This window comes from Schistocerca gregaria, chromosome 1 (genome assembly GCF_023897955.1).
Source record: "Schistocerca gregaria isolate iqSchGreg1 chromosome 1, iqSchGreg1.2, whole genome shotgun sequence".
In the NCBI taxonomy this organism is placed as follows: Eukaryota; Metazoa; Arthropoda; class Insecta; order Orthoptera; family Acrididae; genus Schistocerca; species Schistocerca gregaria.
The window spans coordinates 1,124,627,609-1,124,638,927 of NC_064920.1; the positions used below are offsets into that span (position 1 = coordinate 1,124,627,609).

The following is an 11,319-nucleotide window of genomic DNA, read 5'->3' on the forward strand; positions in this document are numbered from 1 at the left end:
GCAGTATCTATCTTACCCCTAGTGAGATAAGCCTCTACAACCTTACATTTGTCCTCTAGCCATCCCTGCTTAGCCATTTTGCACTTCTTGTCGATCTCATTTTTGAGATATTATTCCTTTTTGCCTGCTTCATTTACTGCATTTTTATATTTTCTCCTTTCATCAATGAAATTCAATGCATCTTCTGTTACCCAAGGATTTCTACTAGCCCTCGTCTTTTTACCTACTTGATCCTCTGCTTCCTTCACTACTTTATCCCTCAAAGATCCCCATTCTTCTTCTGCTGTATTTCTTTCCCCCATTCCTGCCAATTGTTCCCTTATGCTTTTCCTGAAACTCTGTACAACCTCTGGTTCCTTCCGTTTATCCAGGTCCCATCTCCTTAAATTCCCACCTTCTTGCAGTTTCTTCATTATTAATCTACAGTTCATAACCAATAGATTGTGGTCAGAGTCCACATCTGCCCCTGGAAATGTCTTACAATTTGAAACCTGGTTCCTAAATCTCTGTCTTACCATCTCCTTGTATACAACCTTCTTTCATGATTCTTGAACCAAGTGTTTGCTATGATCAAGTTATGCTTTGTGCAAAATTGTAACAGACTGCTTCCTCTTTCATTTCTTAGCCCCAATCCATATTCCCCTACTATGTTTCCTTCTCTCCCTTTTCCTACTGTCGAATTCCAGTCACCCATGACTATTAAATTTTCGTCTCCCGTCATTACCTGAATAATTTCTTTTATCTCATCATACATTTCTTCAATTTCTTCGTCATCTGCAGAGCTAGTTGGCATATAAACTTGTAATACTGTAGTAGGTGTGGGCTTCGTATCTATCTTGGCCACAATAATGCGTTCACTATGCTGTTTGTAGTAGCTTACCCGCATTCCTATTTTTCTATTCAGTATTAAACCTACTCCTGCATTACCCCTAATTGATTTTGTGTTTAGAACCCTGTAGTCACCTGACCAGAAGTCTTGTTCCTTCTGCCACCGAACTTCACTGATTCCCACTATATGTAACATTAACCTATCCATTTCCCTTTTTAAATTTTCTAACCTACCTGCCCGATTAAGTGAACAGACATTCCACGCTCCGATCCGTAGAACGCCAGTTTTCTTTCTCCTGATAACGACATCCTCTTGAGCAGTCCCCGCCCGGAGATCCGAATGGGGGACTATTTTACCTCCGGAATATTTTACCCAAGAGGATGCCATCATCATTTAATCATACAGTAAAGCTGCATGCCCTCGGGAAAAATTACGGCCCTACTTTCCCCTTGCTTTCAGCCGTTCGCAGTACCAGCACAGCAAGGCCGTTTCGGTTATTGTTACAAGGCCAGATCAGTCAATCATCCAGACTGTTGCCCCTGCAACCATTGAAAAGGCTGCTGCCCCTCTTCAGGAACCACACGTATGTCTGTCCTCTCAACAGATACCCCTACGTTGTGGTTGCACCTACGGTACGGCTATCTGTGTCGCTGAGGCACACAAGCCTCCCCACCAACGGCAAGGTCCATGGTTCATGAGGGGGGGGGGGGGGGGGACACCAAAATTTACATTATATAGTTTTTGGTAACTTGAATTTTTTTTCCACTTTCCAGAGACTCATCTCGGTGGGATTTATGCAGCACCATTCCTGTACTGCCTCGTAGTACTTAGTGCAGACCAACACATAATAATGGTCTCGTTTAGTCTATGTGCGTAAACTAAGGGCAGAGACTGGGTCATGATGTTGTGAAGAATTACAAAGTTTCTTAATGGTGCGTCTAAGGGCTACCGAGATATTAACAGATGGACATGCTACGTAACACCTGCCACATTACGAAAATATATGCCGGCCATATTTCATCTAAATAACGTTACGACCAAAGAACAATCTGCGGCAATTTATTAACAAATTTCAGACGTAAATATCAATTTTGGGTAATAATACCGTAAGTAGCAGTCATCGTAATATGTTTTGCGCAGTTCAGACTAAACCACAGTTCATATCACTTTTATGAATTTATCTGAATATAATTTCTCCTAAACTGATGGCGTTATCATAAGTTTTAAAAGTGTTCTCAAATATTTACACACAAACCCCTCTCTAAAAGCAGGAATTTTAGTGTGTGTGTTTCTACAGAATAATGAAAAAACTCGATCTACGCAGTCAGACAAGAATCCAACTACGTACGTTCCGCAACAGGGAAGAAACAATATAAACGTTATGCTTTCAAAAGTTGTTGTCACGCACAAACGAATATCACCAGTCTCAAATGAATGCAAATGAGAAAATTCGGTAGAACCGGAAATCACCTTCATCAACCATTTGTCATCCATCGCTGAAATCACCTTCATCAAGCATTTGTCGTCCATCGCTCAATAAGTCCTCCTCCAGACATTTCCACGAATAGTTAAAATTTTAAGCCAGAGTTGTAAAAACGAAAGAGGTTGATACGAATGAAATACCGAACGTAACACTAATGTAGCACAAAAGTAACACATTTAACGAGGTACGAGGCACCAGCAGGTAATGACACCTAGGTTTTCGATAAAATATCGATGAGATTGTACTCCTCCAGTGACAGTTACTCAGTCTGGTGTACAGAGTCTAAGCAGCGGGTCAGTCAGTGGCGCTCAAAAATATTTTCGAACGATGAATAAGAACAGTGAGGAGGTAAATCTAAGAATCACATATGCTTGCACACACTGGTTTTAACTCTGCAAAACCAACGTTACCGAGGGTGTAACTAGCGATTGCGAAGTTCTGAATTATTGAAGAGAATTACATAGTTAGCAGAAAAACTGAAGAAGTGAGAATTAGGATAAAGGTGAAGCGAAAATTGTTTAAAACTCCAAGAAGACTGCACCAGATGTTTAAAGAAAATGAGGTCAGAGTATAGACAGTAAACAGGTGAAAAGGTAAAGAAGAATAGTGAGACATTAGGTTCTGAAAAGTGATTAAAAAAGGGAATTCACCACTCCTAGTTTCGAAGTTATTCTGGAAGAGACAATGAATGTGGTGAGAAGTTGTGAAAAGTGATATTAGTGCAAAGGAATGGCAAGGGAGGGTAGCAAAGCATTTTTCTCGGGTAGACTCCGATAGGTTCCCTTAACGGGGCACAACGCTTTCTTACCTGAGTGTGGTATGTGGAGTCTTGAGTTCATCTATTAAGTGTAATTGACGGCAATGAATGTGTATAGAGTAGTATCATGTATGTTTTACGTAAGTATGGGAGAAGGAGAAGACCGCAGCTCGTGGTCTAGTGGTTAGCGTTTCTGCCTCTAATCACGGAGTGCCGGGATCGATTCTCGGCTGTCTCGGGGATTTTCTCCGCCCGGATACTGGGCTTGTGTGAGTCCTCTCATTTCATTATCATTCAGGAAAAGTGGCGAGACTAGACAGTGAAGACATTTAGAACTTGTATAGGCGTCGATAACCACGCCATTGAGTGCCCCACGAACCAAAATCATCATCATCAACATCATCGTCGTCAGGATGAGAGGAGGAAGAGGGTGAAACGTGGTGTCAGCATACAGCCTTCTTGCTCTTGAATACCACCAACGTCCCCATCTGACGGACGGATCACCGTCAACAGTGCCACACACCCTAACCCGTTAGACACTGAGAAGAAGTTTTGAATTTAATCAAGGACATCTGTGAAAAACCTGGTGATCAGGAACTTGACATCATCTCTCCTCCTCTTTCCGACCAAATATTCTGCTGCCGTCTGGATTCGAATCGACTACATCTGACAAGAGCGTAAGTTATCTTTCTCAGATAGGTAGGCGGGTTTACAGGTACACGGAGATTCGGGAGTAACATTTTTGCTACTGGCTCGGAGCAGATCCGCGTAAACTCGAACGTAATTAAAAACGTTTGTACAGTTTTCGGGCCATGGTGGGAATTATTACTGAGATGGCGTTGTCCCAAAGCTAGGTGCATCTCCATGTGATGTAAATGTATCCCGAATTCTCCAACGACACCGCTACAAATAACCAAATGTTCAAACGTGTGTGAAATCTTATGGGACTTAACTGCTAAGGTCATCAGTCCATAAGCTTACACACTACTTATCCTAAATTATCCTAAGGACAAACACACACACCCATACCTGATGGAGGACTCGAACCTCTGCCGGGACCAGCCGCACACTCCATGTGAATAACCGCCTTGGTGCCGTAGATCTTACGCTCCTTTGATGTCTGTGACTCACGTCGACTAGAAAGGGTATAAGACAACAGCACCAAGTGTTCCCAGGTGGTCACCCATCCTGGTATTAACTGGACCTGACGCTGCTTAACTTCAGTGATTGGGAAAGAATTTGTGTATGAAACGTAGCAGGGCCACTGGCAAAACTGGGGGTGGAAGGATTTCAAAGATAACCTTCACTGATGATATTGATACCTTCAGTGAACTTGAGCAAAAACTACAATATGGTATGAACAGCCTAATGAGCACAGTGAAGAAAGTCCAAAGCAATGAAGAGCAGCAAAAATTAGACTGGTGGTGAACTTAACATCAGTGTTCACGACCATGAAGTAGACAAAGTTAAGAAAGTCTGCATAAAAAAAATGGTTCAAATGGCTCTGATCACTATGGGACTTAACTTCTAAGGTCATCAGTTCCCTAGAACTTAGAACTACTTAAACCTAACTAACCTAAGGATATCACACACATCCATGCCCGAGGCAGGATTCGAACCTGCGACCGTAGCGGTCGCGCGGTTCCAGACTGTAGCGCCTAGAACCGCTCGGCCACCCCGGCCGGCAATTCTGCATCCATCGAAGGAAAATAACAGATGTTGGACGAAGCAAACTAGCACAGGCAAAGGAGGCATACTTATCAAAAAACCCACTCTCAAACGTAGGCTTATATTTGAGGAAGAAAATACTGAGAATCTTCGTTTAGAGCACTATATTTTACAAGGGTGAATCTTGAACTGTGGGAAAACGAGAAACAAGAGTAGAAGCGTTTTGAGGTGGTACTACACATAAACGTTAAAAACTAGATAGACTGATCAGAAAAGGAATGAAGATATTCTCCTCAGTAGCGGCGACGCGATGAACATGTGGGTAACATTGACAAGAAAAGGGACAGAACGACAGAACACATTAGGACGTCAACGAGTAACCTGCTTGGTACTCGTGGGAACTGTAGAGGGTAGACAGTGTTGGGGGAGACAGAGACTTGAAGTTATCCGACTATTAACTGCGGACGTTGGTTCCAAGTGCTACACTTCAGTCATCGCAGAAAGCGTGATGGTTGCTGTACCATTAAACGTCATACACGTGATGTACACGAACTGCTTAAAGGCTTTGCGAATTAGATAATTTTAGAATCCTGCATAGTACTGGTTGGATTACCAGCTAACCATATGGAACAAAACTTCCTCTGTTAAATTAGAGTCGAACAGGTTTACTCAAGGGAAATTGGACAAGAACTACGGGACTACTCAAAGAGTAGGAACGGATATGAAATATTTATTGCTTCCAAACTACCAAAGGCAGAAACACAATTCCAACGTTCCTGGAAAGAGAAAAGTTCAAATTTTTGTTGCATTCAATGTGTGCGCTTTGTGTCACATGACAAATATCTAAACGGTGGCTCATTTCCTCCACACACGAAATACCTGGTCTCTCGTTATCGAATTCACAGCTTCAACAATGTCATGTTGCAGACTTTCAAGAGTGTCGGGCATTGGGGGGATAAAAGCGCATTGTTTTACGTAACCCCGTAGATAAGTCACAATGTGTGAGATCTGGAGACCTGGAAGGCCACCGGCGATGACGTTCATATTCTGTACCTCCTCTTCTAATCCAGCGTACTGGAATGGTGTCATTCAGACAGAGAAATTCTCTAAGGAAGAAGTTACCAGAATGACAACATTCCAGGACGTTGCACTGGAAGAGGAGGAGCAGAAAATGTACTTCATCGCCGGTGGCCTCCCAGTTCTCCAGACCACACACCGTGTGACTTTTATGTGTGGGGTTACGTAAAAGACCGCGTTTTTATTCCCCCCCATATGCCTGACAGTCTTGAAAGTCTACGACATCGCATTGTTGAAGCTGTAAATTCGGTAACGAGAGACCAGTTGCTTCGTTTCTGGCAAGACATGAGCCACCGTTTTGATATTTGTCGTGTGACACATGGCGCTCACATTGAACACAAACAAATGTGAACTTTTCGCTTTCCAGTAACGTTGGAATTTTGTTTCTATCATTTGTAGTTTGGAAGCAGTAACTATTTGAAATTTGTTTCTTCTCTTTGAATAGCGATGTGTATTCAAATATCCTAAAATATATGAGCTTGTTGCCTGTTAATGCACGTCTTAGTATGAGGAACCATTATTGACTCCGATGGAATGCAGCGTATTTCACTAGATTACTTTTGTGCGCCGATATGAACTATAGAATTTTAAATTAAACGAAGCAGACAGTATGGTTCTTACTGCTATTGACGGAGTAGTGCATCATTTTCAAGTGTATATCATAGTCCATCGTTGGTGTCCTTAATGTGTGCCCCAAAAACAGTGATAAAAGACATTGTCAAAATTTTCTTGGCTATTTCTTAGTTGTTAGTCTCTTACCTTTCTTTGTCTACGAGCACAGACTTTCGAGATATCTTCCAAGTGAAACGCTCTTCTTTCTGAGAAAACAAAATTCTTAACTTAGCACCAGAGCTGTAAAGGTTCTGCAGATGTTTACTTTATTATGGTAAAGAGGTACTATACAAAGAAACTTTTAGAATAGAACATCGATATCAGTTTGTAAACTGCAGAGCTATTTCCGTTGAACAACACTGTGTCGCTCTGACAAACTTATTTCGAAAGTTTGGTTCTGTATTTTTTTTGTGAGTCGCGAGGCACTGCCTTAAAGTTCCCCACCGCTACTGTGCGATAGACTGCCGCATAAACATTTATCTACGTGCTCACAGACAGGAGAAGTACCGTAAAATAAGCACGTGAGGGACGCTTTGACCGGTTACCATCCATTCAGGGCGTCTGTCCATTAGCTAGTGGGTGTCTCGTGGCGCGTTTCAGTTCGTGTAATGGTTGTTGGCGTCCCACGGTTTACATACCAGAGGAAATAACCAGAAAACAAAAAAATACTTGCGTTGCATAATTCTTTCCTTACATAATATTCTAGCTCCCACAAGCAGACCGGTATTTTTTTAGGTTAATTAAATGTACTGTTTGTATTCAATCCATTTGCGAGTTGTTGTTAGAGCAATTACATTGCTCTTTTTTAAAATATTTTTTTATAAAGTGAAAGGAATAGCCCTACAGGATGCTTGTGACAACATGACCTTGCATCTAGAATTTTGAGTAAACCGATTCGATCCCTTTAATGATGATCTTTAGACCTGATTAATAACGAGTTGTGAAAAGTCAAAATGACGTAAAAAGAACAGTCATAAGCAGTAACATGGAAGGAACGCCATTGTAGTACACTCCTTACAACATTCCGTTGCATCTAGCATTTTTGAGTAACGTTGTGGATGCCGCGGGATCTTGTCACAAGGATAGTACAGTGGTGTTCTACTCAGTTTTACAGCTTATGATTGTTATTTTTAAAGAATTTTAACTTTTTGCAACTCTACATTAATCATTTCAGTAGATGATCATCAAACGTGATCGAAACTAGTTATCAAGTGCGATTAATTGCAACTGACGCAGTTACAATAAATATTTAAGAAATACTCGCACAATGACAGCATCTCTTGCGACAATAAGTGATCCTTTATTATATTAGTATTATGTGGTGTATTTAAGTGACACTATTCTCCACCAGATGCCGTGCACATTTAACACAGTAGCTGAAAACTGTTGACAGTTTTTTACGTAGACAATTTTTTCTTAAAATCTTACACCGAGAGAGGCAAGTATGCACTACGAAGCTGAGCACTATACTGCTGATTACATGTGTGATCGTACGCAAATCACAGAGTGGCGAAGTGCAATTTTTAAGACAGTCTCGGCATTACTGCGAGTCTTACGTTTTCTCGGTTTCCCAAAACTGCTTAAGAAAATGGCGGGATGTTTCCTTTGAAAAGAACACGTTTGATTTTATTTCCATTCTTTCCCAATCGAAAGATGACTTAATATCCCCTTTCGGATATTAAACCGAATACTCCGTCATGACTTACAATTACAGATGGTTTCTCACTCTGGAAATTAAGTATAGTGCACTCGTGTTTCAATTACAGCCTCATGAGTCATGCTTTGTAATCACACACGATTTACAAATGTTCCTAGGGGATTGCGCAGATCCTAGATGAGTCCATATGCGATCAAAATTAGTTTCTGGAGAACTGTAATGATCTAGTTGCCAGTCTTCAATATCTTTTATGTATAAGGGTTGAGTGTCCCGTCGACGACGAACTTATTACAGACGGTCACTTTATATATTGAGACTGGAGCATGTTCGTATTGGTGAACGACAGCGAAAGACATCGGCCGTGTAGTTCCATCCTGGCGTTCGTTCCGGGTTTACTATCCTCCCCAACATTTTCGATGGGTCACTTATCAGGCGAATCAGTAAGACAGGCAAACAGTAGACCCGTTTGTCTTTGGTACAATTTTCGCTGATTGCGGCCGAGTAATCTCTAGCTGAAGACGTTCATCCCATAATGAGTATTGAATGATTAAATTTTCTTCCATTCGATACTCGTGTCCATCATCAGTGTCAGAATGAGGTGTAATTCACATTCGTTGTAACATAGATGTAAACGGCCTCTGACTGTCATATCGGAGAATTTCTTGCCATGCCTGAACCATAGGTTGTGTCAGTTCACCGAGTTTCTTGGATTTAGGATGGCATGAAAGCATACGTCCTCCCTTCGGATCCTGAATATCCTCTATAGGTGAAAAATCGGGGAACTGAGCAAACCGGTCATGAATTCGAACATTCCTCAGTGCATTTTTATTGTGTGCTACGGCTTGATTCCCGTATTATCTTCCTGGAATAAACCAAGGGTGTGACAAACCGCGTTTATAGTTCTTGTCACATACTGGTGGGCATTCGAGCTCTCTATATACCAGTTCAGTCATTCGCAAGTGCAGTAGCTACCTACAACGTGTCCAGGATTTGGAAAGGAGAATCATTGCTTCCTGTGACCTTTCACCTTCTTTACGGACAAAATGGCGTCTATTTGCCTGCAGAATGCAACAGAACGCCAGTGGTTGCCCCAGATGCCTCTATTGACTGTGGTACTGTGTCCGCGGTAAACATCAACCCAAATTCCACGAATCTTTTTTCCCAACGTTTCGTGTTGACATTACCTGTAACCTCTGCCTAGACTACAGCTGTTGGCACCAGTCAGTCAAATAATTCTGAGATCTTCGCGTTGTGTAGTCTTCTGACAAATTCGTGTCTACCCTTCTTCCCGTAATGTTGTCCTGAGGACATCTTGCCACGATTCGCATTACAATTATTGAGCTACGGCGAATTCTCTATGCGATCTGTCAAGTCCATCACACCAATAATTCGACCTTTCCCAAAGTCTGTAAGATGGCTAAAACGTGTACGTGAACTTATCTGAGAAAGCTGTGCTGTGATCTCCTACTAAAGAGTGCCAGTAACGTTACATACATAATTTATCCATCGTGTAATGACACCACTGGCTTTGTGTAGTAATAGAGTTTTTATTTCCTGGTAATATTGGAGATAATCTAGCTGATGCGTCACGACCTAGTGTGGAGCATTGAAATGTCTGGCACTAATGCATCAAAACGACGTCATAAGAAGAGAGGTGCCATCACACACTTCGCAGCTTAAAGCTGACGCTGTGGACGATGCTGTAAAGCCTTTTGCAGCTAGGTGCAGATACGTAGCATAGTACCTACTCGTCGCTCCCATCCACCTGTCCACACACGTAGCACTTACGTCACATCACTTACTGACCTAACAGCAGCGTAAGGGCGTGGCGTACCTAAGCACACCGATAACGTAACGCTAATACCGTGTAACACCGCCTCTAGCATCATTTCGAAGGAGAAATTGCGGGGATACTGACTTGTATGTTTCACCTGTTGTGTGACGACGATACATCTGGACATTGATGTCAGCCTGAGCAGTGTATTGCAGCAGAGCTGACAACGGGCGAACGCGGGGTGTTGTCAGCACAACAATCCGACAAGACCAGAAACGTTGCGAGGCATGTTAGCTTGCTGAAACAGCAAACACGGTAGTACTGTACAACTTTTGCAGCAAGGGGCAAGGCAAATTTTTCACACTGGCATTTCCAGTACACATGGTTGGTAGTGGCGCATATGCACAACTGTGCCACTGCCGACTCTCAGTACTGGTCATTTTTGTCATACAAATATTCTGTGAGTCGCAGCTCAGTCAGGGCGGCGAGGCTTGCCAGACGAGGACGCTACGTGGAACTGCCAGCAAGAGTCAGCGGTTCGCGGCCACGGCTGGGCCACAGCTCTATGCACTGAGTCTCTGGCAGCCTCGTTACGTAAGCTGGCGATGCAGAAACAATTACACCTACATGAATACTCTGCAACTGCCTGGCAGAGGATTCATCGAATCACCATTATTCCAATCTCGATACCGCGCGGATAGAACTAAAACCTATATCTCTCCGTTTGAGTTCTGATTTCCCTTATTTTATCATGGCTATCGTTTCTCCCTCTGTAGGTCGGTGTCAACAAAATATTTTCGCATTCAGAGGAGAAAGTTGGTGATTGGAATCCCGTGAGAAGATACCGTCGCAACGAAAAACACCTTTGTTTTAATTATGTCCACCTCAAAGCCTGTATTATTTCAGTGACAATCTCCCCCATACTTGGCGAAAATACAAAACGTGCTGCCATTCTTTGAACTTTTTCGATGTACTCCGTCAATCGCATCGTGTAAGGATCCCACACTGCGCAGCAGTACTCCAAAAGAGGACGGATGTGCGTGGCGCAGGCAGCCTCATCTGTTACATTTTCTAAGGGTCCTGCCAATAAAACACAATCTTTGGTTAGCGTTCCCCACGTTATGTCCTGTGAGTTCTTTCCAATTTAAGTTGTTCGTGATTGTAATTCCTAGCAATTTAATTTACAGCCTTTAGATTTGACTGATTTGTCGTGTTACCGAAGTTTAACGGATTCCTTTTAGCACTCATGTGGATGACCTCACACTTTTCGTTATTTAGGGTCAACTGCCGCTTTTCTCACCATTCAGATATCTTTTCTAAATCGTTTTGAAGTGTGTTTTGATCTTCTAATGACTTCATTAGTCGATAAACGACAGCGTCATCTGCAAACAACCGCAGACGTCTGCTCAGGTTGTGTCCAAAATCGTTTATATAGATAAGGAACAGCAAAGAGCCTGTAACA

General features: G+C 42.4%; 1 protein-coding gene across 1 annotated transcript in view; it reads left to right on the plus strand.

Annotated features, from left to right (window-relative positions):
• The window catches only part of LOC126292487 (uncharacterized), a 460,325-nt gene that overhangs the window by 261,987 nt on the left and 187,019 nt on the right, over positions 1-11,319 (plus strand). The window lies entirely within an intron of this gene.